Here is a 12111-nt window from a genome sequence, read left to right on the forward strand (position 1 = left end):
GTTTATTATTTATATGCCTGTAGAAGACTGGATTCCCTTTTATGTCAGTCTATTCTCATACTCTCTCTTTGCACTCAGTGAGTGCAAAAGACAAGGCTGAATGAAGCGTTTGCAACATCTTCAGTACGAAGTGCCGAGTGGATGATCCATATCGGCCTCCTCCGGAGGTCCCCACCATCACAGAAGCCATTCAGCCAATTTGATTCACTCTACGTGATATCAAGAAATGGCTGAGTGTACTGGATACAACAAAGGCTATGGGCCCGGACAACATTTCGGCTGTCGTATTGAAGACTTGAGCTCCAGAACTAGCCGCGCCTCTAGCCAAGCTGTTCCAGTACAGCTATCTATCCGACAACACTGGCATCTATCCGACAATGTGGAAAACTGCTCAGGTATGTCCTCTGCACAAAAAGCAGGACAAATCCAATCCGGCCAATTACCGCGCAAATCACTCTACTATCAATCATCAGCAAAGTGATGGAAGGCATCGTCAACAGTGCTATCAAGCGGCAATTACTCACCAGTAACCTGCTCACCGATGCCCAATTTGGGTTCCGCCAGAACCATTTGGCTCCAGATCTCATTACAGCCTTGGTCAAAACATGGACAAAAGAGCTGAATTCGTGAGGTGAGAGTGACTGCCCTTGACATGTAGGCAGCATTTGACCGAGTATGGCATCAAGGAATCGGGAGGGTAAAACTCTCCACTGGCTGGAGTAATACCTAGCACAAAGGAAGATGGTTGAGGTTGTTGGAGGTCAATCATCACAGCCCCTGGACTTCGCTGCAGGAGTTCCTCAGGGCAGTGTTCTAGGCCCAACCATTTTCAGCTGCTTCGTCAATGACCTTCCTTCCATCATAAGGTCAGAAGTGGGAATGTTCGCTGATGATTGCAGTGTTCAGTGCCATTTGTAACTCCTCAGATAATGGAGAAGTCCATGCCCGCATGCAGCAAGACCTGGACAACATTCAGAATTAGGTTGATAAGTGGCAAGTAAGATTTGTGCCACACAAGTGCCAGGCAATGACTATCTCCAACAAGCGATATTCTAACCAACACCCCTTGACTTTCAACAGCATTACCATCGCTGAATCCCCCACCATTAACATCCTGGGGGTCACCATTGACCAAAAACGTAACTGGACAGGCAACGTAAATAATGTGGCCACAAGAGCAGGTCAGAAGCTGGGTATTTTGCGGCGAGTGTCTCAACTCCTGACTCCCCAAAGCCTTTCCACCGTCTACAAGGCACAAGTCAGGAATGTGATGGAATACTCTTCACTTGCTTAGAGGAGTGCAGCTCCAGTAACACTCAAGAAGCTCAACACCATCCAGGACAAAGCAGCCCATTGGCACCCCATCCACCACCTTCCACCACTGATGTACCGTGACTGCAATGTCTATTATCTACAAGATGCAATGCAGCCACCCGCCAAGGCTTCTTCGGCAGCACCTCCCAAACCTGTGACCTCTAGCACCTAGAAGGACAAGGGCAGCAGGCGCATGGGACCACCATCACCTGCAAGTTACACCCCATCCTGATTTGGAACTATATCGCCGTTCCTTCATCGTCGCTGGGTCATAATCCTAGAACTCCCTCCGTAACAGCTCTGTGTATTTACACACATGCACTCCAAACCCATGTTAGTCTGTCTTGCATATCTCCCCATATTTCTGAACTACCCTTTATTCTAATGATGTTTGTCTCTCCCAGTCCACCTGTTCACCACACGGACTGCAGCAGTTCAAGAAGGCGGCTCACTACAGCCTTCTCGAGGGCAATTAGCGAAGGGCAATAAATGCTGGACTTGCCAATGATGCTCACATCCCATGAACTAATGAAAAGAAACTTCCCCTCTGAACTTTCTATATTCAGCCTGGTTCTCACTTGTATTCTCAACCTGACATTTGCCATACACCCACTTTTTCTGCTTCATACTCTCTATCTCTTGTCATCCAGGAAGCACTGGCTTTGGTTGCCCTACCTTTCTCCTCGTAGGAATGTACCTCGCCTGTACCTATACCATCTCCTCTTTAAAGGCAGGCTCCGATTACAGTTTTGCCTGGCAATGTTTGATTCCAATTTACCGGGCCAGATCCGTTCACAATCCAAGGACATTGTCCGTCCTCCAATTAAGTATTTTTACTCCAGATTGCTCCCTCTCCTTTTCCATAACTAATCTAAATTTTATGAAACAATGTTCACAGTTTCCTAAATGTTCCCCAACTAACACTTGCTCCCCTTGACCTACCTTGTTTCCCAGAACCACAGCCAGCAATGCCTCCTTCCTCGTTGAGCCAGAAACGTACTGATCAAGAAAGTTCTCCTGAACACAATTCTGAAATTCTTCCCACTCTCTGCTCTTTACTCTATTACTATCCCTGTCTATATTAGGATAATTGGAGTCCCCCATTATCACTACTCTATAGTTCTTGCACCTCTCTATAATTCTGTGCAAGTTTGCTCCTCCATATCCTTCTCACTGTTTCCTAAATGCTCTCCCCCTGAAACATGCTCAGCTTGCCTCACTTCATTCCCCAGAACTAGATCCAGCAATGCTTCCTTCATGATTGATCTGGAAACATACTAATCAAGCAAGTTCTCTTGTACACATTGCAGTAATTTCTGCCCCTCTTTGCCCTTTACACTGTTATTTTCTCAGTCCGTATTAGAAAAATTGACGACTGTATCTCCTTCCCAGTATTTGGTTTCCTATAGTATACACCCAGCAGCGTAACAGCTCCTCTATTATTCCTTAATTCTAACCAAATAGATTTTGTACTTGAACCCTCAAGTACCTCATCCCTTTCTAGTGCTGTAACAGTATATTTGATCAATCCTGCCATCCTTCCCTCCTTTTTTTCCCCTTTCCTATCTTTCCTGAATAACCAGGAATATTGTGCCCACTTCTCCCCTTGTTTAGCCAGGTCTCCATTATTACATTAAACATCGTGGGCCACCCCGACCTCCGCAGGTCGGGGCTACAAAAAGAGCTGGAGCAGCGGAACCCCCAACATCGGGGCCCCCCTGACATGCGTGAGAACACCTCGAGCGGCATGCCACTACAACTTCCAGCGTTAGCTCATCCAGGTATGCAACGGCTTTGAGCTGGGTGACGTCATCAGGACCCAAGTCACTGTTTGGAGTGTGGGCAGGAGTATCGGCGGGGCCCAGGTACAGCAGAGGAGCGGGAAGGTCGTTGGGGAGGTGCGGCGATTGATCAAGGCGGAGAAGCGTTGAGGGATCATGGCTGAGATTCGGTGGGTGATCGTGGCGGAGGTGCGGCAAGTGTTTTGTCGCGGAGGAGCGGTGAGAGATCGTGGTGGAGGAGCGGCAAGAAGTGTGGCAAATGAGGGTATGGGGTCCAGAAGAGCCGAGGGCCCAGGGGCAGCACGTGCCAGCCCACACTGCGTTATGTGTGCGCACTATGTCCGTGCAGCAGAGCAAGTCTCCAGTCGTCTTGGTTAACCCTTGCCACTGGATAAAGGCCTAGCTCTGTCAAGCACGTGTGGTGGCTGATGTGCAACGGTCACCACACGTTAAAAAACTCCACGCACAGGCATCTTCCACCCTTTCAACTGGAGTTCAGGACTGGAATATCGGGTCCTTCATTGAAACATCTATGAACTCATGTGGAAGCAAGTCATCCTCGTTCAGGGGACTGCCTATGATGATTGCCACTGTATCAGAATCCCTTGTGGCTACTTGTGCCTGCAATTCACTAACCTTATTTACCACGCTCTGTGCATTTACGAACATGCACTCCAAACCCATCTTAGTCTGCCTTGCAGATCCCCTCTATTTTTGAACTACTTTTTAATCTAATGCTGTTTGTCTCTCTCAGTTCTCTGTGCCCCTTGTAGCTCCTCTCTAATGCTTCATCCTGTTGCCCCCTCCCCCGCGCCCCCCATCCTAGCACTAGTTAACTTCCTTGCAAGGACATTCGTCCCAGCCTTATTGACGTCCAACCCATCCATCTTGTACAAGTCCCTTCTGCCCCAGAACTAGACCCAATATCCAATGCCCCATGCATCTGAAACCCTCCCTCCTGCACCATTTCTCCATTCATGTGTAAACCTGGTCTTATCCGACTGTTCTGATACTCGCTAGCACGTGGCACTGGGAGTAATCCAGAGGTCTTGTTACTTAATTTCCTTCCTAGCTCCTGAAACACTGTCTGTGAAGATCTTACAAGGTGTTTTTGCCCCATTGGATGATGGTATGTTCATTTGTAAAAATTAAATTGATTGAATATTTCTAGGTGATTTCGCGCCTCAAGAATGTGTTTTTAAGGAAGAATTGATAGCTTTTAGCTTAAATAGTTTAAGCATGAAAGGTTAAAAAAAAAAGTACCATATCCATCCATGATTCGTTCTTTTGATTAAGCCTTGCAAGGGAGGAGCCTCTTTTCTTCTCCGCACCATTGTACTGAGCAATGTAGTCCCAGGGTCTAAATTCAACTATGACATTGTTTTAAATCTCTGCCCTACCTTTGTGTTCCTATTGAGCCTACACATTTTGGAAAGGAAGTAAAATTTTAATACATTTATTTATAAGGCTATTCTTGAAAAGCTGAGTTCTTGTATGGCTAGACTCTTAGAAGGAGTTATATCAAAAGAAAGAACTTTATATAATAAAAAAAGAACAAACTTGCATTTATGTAGTGTCAAGGCATCCTAAAGCACTTGATAGCCAATGGATTATTATTGCAATGGTGGCTAATTTATGCATAACATCTCACAGGAAGCAAATGAATGATCAGATGACTTGTCTTTAATTATATTGGTTGAGGCAGGAATGTTTGCTAGGACACTGGGAGAATTCATCTTTTCAATTAAAAAAATTTTTTTTCATGATGTGAGAGATGCTGACGCAGCTGAATTTATTACCCATCTCTAGTTGCCCTGAGAAGGTGGGGATTCATGAGTAGTGATTGTAGGCCACTTCAGAGGACATGAAGAGTGAACCATGTAATGTGGGATTGGAGCCCTTTGAAGGGTGTGCACCCATTTCAAATCTCCTTCCTCGAAGGATATTCAAGAAAGATGAGATCTTGTGCAACTATCTGAAAAGGTGGATGAGGCCCTGGTTTAAAATCTTATTTGAAAGATAGCACTTCTAACAAAGCAATACTTCAGTGCCAAGTGCTAGTCAGAGCAGGAAACGCAGGATAGCTCAGATGAATGCGTGGCTTGAGGAATGGTGCAAGGGGGAGGGGTTCAAATTCCTGGGACATTGGAACCAGTTTTGGGAGAGGTAGGACCAGTAAAAACCGGATGGTCTGCACCTGAGCAGGACCGGAACCGATGTCCTAGGCGGAGTGTTTGATAATACTGTTGGGGAGGGTTTAAACTAAAATGGCAGGGGGATAGGCATCTATGCAGGGAGGCAGAGGGAAGCAAAAGGTAGGAAGGAGAAAAACAAAAGTGGAGAGCAGAGAAATCAAGGGCAAAAATCAAAAAAGGACACATGACAACATAATTCTAAAAAGTGTTAAAAAAAACAAGCCTGAAGGCTCTAAGTCTCAATGCGAGGAGCATTCGTAATAAGGTGGATGAATTAGCTGCGCAGATAGCTGTTAATGCATATGATGTAATTGGGATTACGGCGACATGGCTCCAGGGTAACCAAGGCTGGGAACTCAACATCCAGGGGTATTCAATATTCAGGAAGGAAAAGGAGGTGGGGTCGCGTTACTGCTTAAAGAGGAGATTAACGCAATAGTAAGGAAGGATAATAGCGTGGATGATGTGGAATCTATATGGGTAGAGCTGCGAAATACCAAAGGGCAGAAAACGTTAGTTGGAGTTGTGTACAGACCACCAAACAGTAATAGGGAGGTTGGGGACGGCATCAAACAGGAAATTAGGGACGTGAGCAATAAGGGTACGGCAGTTATCATGGGTGACTTTAATCTACATTGTGATTGGGCTAACCACACTGGTAGCAATACTGTGGAAGAGTTGTTCCTGGAGTATATAAGGGATGGTTTTCTAGACTAATATGTCGAGGAACCAACTAGAGAGCAGGCCATCCTAGACTGAGTCTTGTGTAACGAGAGAGGATTAATTAGCAATCTGGTGATGCGAGGCCCCTTGGGGAAGAGTGACCATAATATGGTAGAATTCTTCATTAAGATGGAGAGTGACACAGTTAATTCAGAGACTAGGGTTCTGAACTTAAAGAAAGGAAACTTCGACAGTATGAGACGTGAACTGGTTAGGATAAACTGGCGAATGATACTTAAAGAGTTGACGGTGGATAAGCAATGGCAGACATTTAATGATCACATGGATGAACTACAATAATTGTACATCCCTGTATGGCGTAAAAATAAAAAAGGGAAGGTGGTTCAACTGTGGCTAACAAGGGAAATTAGGAAAAATGTTAAATCCAAGGAAGAGGCATATGAATTGGCCAGAAAAAGCAGCAAACCTGAGGACTGGGAGAAATTTAGAATTCAGCAGAGGAGGACTAAGGATTTAATTAGGAGGGAGAAAATAGAGTATGAGAGTAAGCTTGCAGGGAACATAAAAACTGACTGCAAAAGCTTCTATAGATATGTGAAGAAAAAAAGATTCGTGAAGACTAATGTAGGTCCGTTGCAGTCAGAATCAGGTGAATTTATAACTGGGTACAAGGAAATGGCAGACCAATTGGACAAATACTTTGGTTCTGTCTTCACTAAGGAAGACACGAATAACCTCCCGAAAATACTAGGGGACCGAGGGTCTAGCGAGAAGGGGGAACTGAGGGAAATCCTTATTAGTCAAGAAACGATGTTCTGGAAATTGAAGGAACTGAAGGCCAATAAATCCCCAGGGCCTGATAGTCTGCATCCCAGAGTACTTAAGGAAGTGGCCTGAGAAATAGTTGATGCATTGGTGGTCATTTTCCAACATTCCATGGACTCTGGATTAGTTCCTATGGATTGGTGGGTAGCTAATGTAACCCCATTTTTTTAAAAAGAAGGGAGAGAGAAAACAGGGAATTATAGACCGGTTAGCCTGACATCGGTGGTGGGGAAAATACTGGAGTCAGTTATTAAAATGTAATAGCAGCGCATTTGGAAAGGAGTGACCGGATCGGGAGTCAGCATGGACTTATGAACGGGAAATCATGCTTGACAAATCTTCTGGAGTTTTTTGAGGCTGTAACGAGTAGAGTGGATAAGGGAGAACCAGTAGGTGTGTATTTTGGACTTTCAAAAGGCTTTTGACAAGGTCCCACACAAGAGATTAGTGTGCAAAATTAAGGCACATGGTATTAGGGGTAATGTATTGACGTGGATAGAGAACTGGTTGGCAGACAGAAAGCAAAGAGTGGGAATAAACGGATCCTTTTCAGAATGGCAGGCAGTGACTAGTGGGGTGCCGCAGGGTTCAGTGTTGGGACCCCAGCTATTTACAATATACATTATTGATTTAGATGAAGGAATTGAATGTAATATCTCCAAATTTGCAGATGACACTAAGCTGGGTGGCGGTGTGAGCTGCGAGGAGGATGCTAAGAGGCTGCAGGGGGACTTGGACAGGTTAGGTAAATGGGCAAATGCATGGCAGATGCAGTATAATGTGGATAAATGTGAGGTTATCCACTTTGGTGGCAAAAACAGGAAGGCAGATTATTATCTGAATGGTGACAGATTGTAAAGGGGGAGGTGCAACAAGATGTGGGTGTCATGGTATATCAGTCATTGATGGTAGGCATGCAGGTACAGCAGGCAGTAAAGAAAGCAAATGGCATGCTGGCCTTCATAGTGAGGGGATTTGAGTATAGGAGCAGGGAAGTCTTGCTGCAGTTGTACAGGGCCTTGGTGAGACCACACCTTGAGTATTGTGTGCAGTTTTGGTCTCCTAATCTGAGGAATGACATGCTTGCTATTGAGGGAGTGCAGCGAAGGTTCACCAGACTGATTCCCGGGATAGCAGGACTGACATATGAGGAAAGACTGGATCGGCTAGGCTTATACTCACTGGAATTTAGAAGAATGAGAGGGGATCTCATAGAAACGTATAAAATTATGACAGGACTGGACAGGTTAGATGCAGGAAGAATGTTCCTGATGTTGGAGAAGTCCAGAACCAGGGGACACAGTCTAAGGATAAGGTGCAAGTCATATAGGACTGAGATGAGGAGAAACTTTTTCACCCAGAGAGTTGTGAACCTGTGGAATTCTCTGCCACAGAAAGTTGTTGAGTCCAGTTCGTTGGACATATTCAAAAGGGAGTTACATGTGGCCCTTATGGCTAAAGGGATCAGAGGGTATGGAGAGAAGGCTGGGGTGGGGTACTGAGGTTGAATGATCAGCCATGATCATATTGAATGACGTTGCAGGCTCGAAGGACCGAATGGCCTGCTCCTGCACCTATTTTCTATGTCTATGTTTCCATCTTTCATCAATGTATGTGCTCTCATCTTTAGTAGAGCTTGAACTGACAACCTTCTGACTCGGAGGCAAGAGTTAACAGAGCTAAACTAATATGTGAATATAATAAAAGAATAACAGCATAGTTACTTTCTGTATGTGAATTATATACAACATTGAGGTTATGGTTATAGACGTGACGACATGCGAGAATGACTTGATTGCAGTTACCTTGTACACCAATGTTCAGAGTAGCTCACTTTGAGCTATCACTTTGTACTGAAGCTGTTGCAATTTAATTATTGGATATCCTGGAGCTATATATTTCTCTGCTTGACCATTTTTGTGAAAAACTTTCTAAAATACAAACATATTGTTTATTGTGTAATCTACAACAGTAGTAATATGTAAATTGTATTGCTAAATTTTCCCCTTCTGTTTTTCCATGAAGTAGAAAATTATTCCTCTAAGTTTTTGGGCCATCTACCATTCTCTGCTTGGGTAGACATATGAGCTGTTCTTTGCCTTCTGTCAATGTAGCTCTTTATATGAACCACATAGAAATGTGCATGAATGATGCAGGCTATCGTTTCTGAAAAATATTCCTCTCATAAGAACATAAGAATTAGGAGCAGGAATAGGCCATATGGCCCTTCAATCTCCTCTGCCATTCAATAAGATTGTGGCTGCTCTTCGACTTCAACTCCACTTTCCTGCCCTATCCCCATATCCCTTGATTCCTCGAGTCTAAAAATGTACCTATCTAAGCCTTGAATATATTCAACGACTCAGCATCCACAGCCCTTTGGGTCAGAGAATTCCATCCATTCACAACCCTCTGGGTGAAGAAATTCCTCCTCATTTCCGTCTTAAAAGGCTGATCCCTTATCCTGGGGGAAATGCTTGACTTGCATCCCATGCCTCCCCGGAAATGCACAAAATTGGAAACTTGCCAAATGGAGGAATCACAAAGACAAACTTGTGAAGTACCACTCCGCAGTATAATATCTAAGAAAACCAATAGCCAATATGTTGCAATGCTTCCTTTTTACTATTGGTTTTTAAAAAGTAGTGATGGGGAAAATTATGAAATGGGGCACTTTGTCTGCAATATAGTTGATTAAGATAAAATTGAATATATTTTAACTTAAAAATGGTCAGCACATTGTCATAGTTTGTCACGGGTTAATTTCTGAGCTTAACCAACTTTGTTAAGAATGGATTCTTTGTTCAAAATTTGAGACTATCAGAGCTGACTAATGTGGATTAAAGGTGCTGTAATCCATTGATGAGATGCCATTAAATGGTCAGGAGGGTGATTTAAAATTGTGGGTTTGTATCAGGTTATGGCGAGTCTTAAAATATTTATGCCATTTTGATGATACCCATTTAATATATTATCTACCCACATTATATGAATGTAAATACAACAACTTGAAAATAACATTCTTCATTTTGCTGAGATGTAAAATACGATTCAGTGGAAGTGTGTCAGTGTGCTATTTTCTTCTGATCCATTAAAAGAATGGAAAGTCAAAGATTTTGCTGTGTTCCTCAGTGCTTCAGTTTATTTAATACAATTAAACATTTATAAGATAGGTTCTACAGGGCTCGCAAGAAATCATATTTGTGTCAGTACTTTAGATGATGGTTTCAAATGTGTCTAAATTTGAATGGATATATGAATGTCCTAATGGAAATGCTGTTCTGAACTGACTCGACTTATATTGGTTAGTCTGAATCTTTTACAGTTGACATCATTCATGTATATGATGTATAAAACCATTGAGGCCTTACCTGTCATATTGTAAAAGGATACTTGTTCCTTTGCTTATTAGCAGCAAAAGTCTAACCAGTAGGATATTGAATTCATGTATTTTAAATCTAAATAATTGTCAGGTTTAAATCCCCAAGAACAGTGCATAATGCTCGTGCTAAAAAGATCAGTTTAATAAAGTACTTGTTTTCAAATATTATATGCATTGAAATGCATCGTACTAGATACCGCTATAACGTTAAGCATTTGTTTTTCTTGATTCCCTTCCTGCATACAATGTACCACTGCCCTAGTGCATGCACAATCAAGAAGAACATAGAACCAAATGTATTTTGAGATGTTTCAGGTTAGAAGCATTTGGGTAGGAGTATCTCGTGTATTAGTTGCTAGGTATGTACGTGTTTTGTACTTCTGCCATTCTATGTGTTAGCAATTTTTTTTAATTGTCATTAATTTCATGGTTGTGGCGGTAGCTTGGAGTTTGGGAGTAGATAAGGGAGGGACAAAATTTTGGGAATTAATATGAGGATATAGTTAAAAAACTCTAACAAATCTCACCCATAAACACTGAGTTGACATGCTGGCAAACTGACTTGAATGTGATATGTAAAAATAATGTAGCATAAACTGTGGTGCCCCTCCATCCTCCCAGTGCAGTGATTGTTTGTCAATGGAAAATTGAACTAATGTGCTTTTTTTTTTCTTATAACTACGATCTAAATACTTTAAACCAGTAGTTCTCCGTAAGTGTATTTTAACGCATTTGATAGGTCACCCACACCAGTGCTGAGGTATTTCAGATCCAAGCACCAGTTCTTCAAGCTCCCCATTCCTCTGATCAATGATCCAAGAAAAACTCAAACCTTTCATATGGAATTTTGTAACAACCAATGTGTTATTAGACACCTTTTTAATATTTTTTCCAGCATAATGTTAATAGACTCTCAGGTGAGAAATGTGAAAAGTATACAGTGCCAATATGCATTTCAAAGTTCAATAGCTTTGAATGTGACTGTTATAGAGAAGTGTGGTACTTAGAAATAGACTAAATGAAGGATAATTGCTAATGTATTAAGTTCTTTGTTGCTTTGTAGCAGGGCCCTTAAAAACCACAATCTGAAGTGTATAGGCAAGTTTGCATTCTTGCCTTGTTTACAGATTCTTTGTCTGCCTTCCCTTTCTCCTTCACGCCACAACCGCGCCCCCCCCCCCCCCCCAAACAAAGTCGTCAAGGATCAATGTTTACTTTTTGAGCATGTTCTCTTTGGCAAATGTTTCACATGCCTGTCTTATCTGTCTGAATTGTTGATGACTTGATGGATTCATAAACCATTTTTCCACGGAAAAAAATCTAGGTGCGAGTTACTTTAAAATATATTAAATTTGAAGGGCTGCAAACATGTATTAAATGGTGTAACGAGGATACTGGTGACGATGGAAGCTAATTTGACATTCACTCTCATTGCTACTGCGACACACCAATTTATTTGTGCTCAGCAGTGGTCATTGCCAAGTTAGGCTGGTGGACTCTGCGCTTGGGAAGGGTTGTGGGGGAAGAGTTAGTTTTTAGTAAAAGCTGACACAGGATTCAAGCTTTTAAAAAGAGCAACAGACACAAAAAAATCAGGTAGCAAAAGGCTGCGAAGAGATGAGGTTCTGCCATGGGACTGTAGGATGGAATGCAGGATTCCGTTGCAGTCTCCTGCTTCAGGGATTGTGGTGTAGATGCTCTGGACGTGCTAAAAATGCACGATTGAAACTCTGAAATGTTATTATTTGGGGAAGAATGAACAACGTACTCTCCTACTTTCCTCCACTTGCTTCATTCCTCTTTCTCCTCCTCAAGTCTGTCATGCCTCACTTCAAGCACCTTGTAATTTTCCAGATTGCTACCTAAGCACTTTATGCTTCTCATGTCACCATTTTCCTCCAGCATGTCTGTGATGTGGCTATAGTATTGT

At 42.8% G+C, this 12111-nt stretch overlaps 1 protein-coding gene across 3 annotated transcripts in view; it reads left to right on the forward strand.

Annotated features, from left to right (window-relative positions):
- Nucleotides 1–12111, forward strand: part of lrba (LPS-responsive vesicle trafficking, beach and anchor containing) — a 1157354-nt gene that overhangs the window by 249550 nt on the left and 895693 nt on the right. The gene's annotated exons all lie outside the window — the stretch shown is intronic.

This window comes from Pristiophorus japonicus, chromosome 2, assembly GCF_044704955.1.
Source record: "Pristiophorus japonicus isolate sPriJap1 chromosome 2, sPriJap1.hap1, whole genome shotgun sequence".
In the NCBI taxonomy this organism is placed as follows: domain Eukaryota; kingdom Metazoa; phylum Chordata; class Chondrichthyes; family Pristiophoridae; genus Pristiophorus; species Pristiophorus japonicus.